A 1,891-nucleotide genomic window follows, 5' to 3' on the forward strand; every position below is an offset into this window, starting at 1 on the left:
ATACAATCGGAATCAAAATAACAAAAGAAATGAAATTAGATGACGTAATCAAAATATTGCAATAAAAAAAACTTCTTATATCACTTACACAAAAGTAATTTTTTGTATCACAAAAAATACAATGAGACCATCATGTGCGTGAAAAGCAAGGGTCATGAAAGGGAGATAACTAGCTTCATTTATACACAATCGGATTATATTTGTTTGATACACTGTTGTCAATATTAATGTGAATAATGAAAAACGCCTATAATGGACAAAACAAAAGAATTATAAATGAATAAAAAACAAATGGAAATAACAATTTGAGTTGAATAACTATATTTAACTAGATAAAGTTAACAAAATAGAATAAGAGAAAATATTCTAATAATAATAAATTCTATTAAAATAATAGAAAAGAATTAAAAAAAACTACGTACTTAGATTGGCACTATAGAGATAATCAACATAGATAGACATAAAAGATGTAGGCGAAAGAAGAAATTAAGGAAGAAGTAGAAAAAAATATATCGGGTTTGTGGATTGAATAAACCCGATATATTTTTTTTCTATTCATCTTAGATCAATTTATATCAATAAAATAAAAATCGATTTTTTCATTAGCGAAGACGCAATTTTAAGGTAATAAGTGTATAGTATGAATAGAACAAGAGAGAGGGGGAAATACTAAAGAAAAGGTTAGTCAAAGCTATATACAAGTTAAGTTATCACACCCTCGTTTTTTTATTTCATTAATAAAAATGGAATTTCGGTTATTGATTAAGGTGAAGTTCCGTAAAAACACCTGCCTTCTTTAAAATATCATGAACAGTTCCTGTAGGTTGAGCACCCTTTTCAAGGAAATATAGAATAGCAGGAACATTTAAATAGGTTTGATTCTTTATCGGATCATAAAAACCCACTTTACGAAGATCTCTTCCTTCTCTTCGGCATCGAACATCAATTGCAATGATTCGATAAACGGCTCATTGGGATAGATGTAAATTTTAAGTACCCCCCCCCAGAACCGTATAAGAAGTTTTCTCCTCGTACGGCTCGAGGAAATTCAAAGTTATGTATAGAATTCTAATTAATGTCAAATAGATCTATAGATTATTAAATCAATTAGACTATGATTTAAAAATTTTTTTCTTATTCTTTTGTTTTTCTTTTGAAAAAAAAAACTCATTCTTATCCCCATAACTCAAGTTGGATAACTCTCACGCAAAGGAAAAAAACCCTTAAGCTTAAGCATTTCATTTATTGAGCGGTCTCTAACCTCTTTATTTTTGCCTGTCTCCGTTAGAATCTATTTCGATTCTTCATTCTGATCTAGTTTAGTTATTGAGACAATTGAAAAAGATTTTTACTTGTTCCGGGATCCTTTATCCTTTCCTTGAATCATTGGGTTTAGACATTACTTCGGTGATCTTTAATCGTTTCAAAATGGTAGCAACATACCATTTTTTTTGATTTCCTTTTTATCAAAGAATCATATAAATAATGGATTCTCGTGTGATACACTTTTAATCCAATTTGATGTTTGAATTTGAAACTTGTTCGAATTGGATCCTTTCGATTTGTATACCGAACCTATACTTACGAAGTAGTTTTAACTTATTGATTGACACTAACCCTAGATCTCTGCCCTTGATAAATGAATCAATACTTTCTACTCGAGCTCCATCATGTACTATTTACATCAAAAACCCTAAAAAAAAAAAAGAGCTCGAGTGCAACCGAACAAACTATGTCGAGTCAAGAGCATCTTCATTCCTATATAATATAAAATGGTGGGTGTAAGAATCCACAGTGGATCATGTCCTTCAAGTCGCACGTTGCTTTCTACCACATCGTTTTAAACGAAGTTTTACCATAACCTCTAATTTCTTGGAACTGGTATGTAATT

The sequence above is a fragment of the Cucumis melo genome, unplaced genomic scaffold (genome assembly GCF_025177605.1).
Source record: "Cucumis melo cultivar AY unplaced genomic scaffold, USDA_Cmelo_AY_1.0 utg001111l, whole genome shotgun sequence".
Taxonomy (NCBI): domain Eukaryota; kingdom Viridiplantae; phylum Streptophyta; class Magnoliopsida; order Cucurbitales; family Cucurbitaceae; genus Cucumis; species Cucumis melo.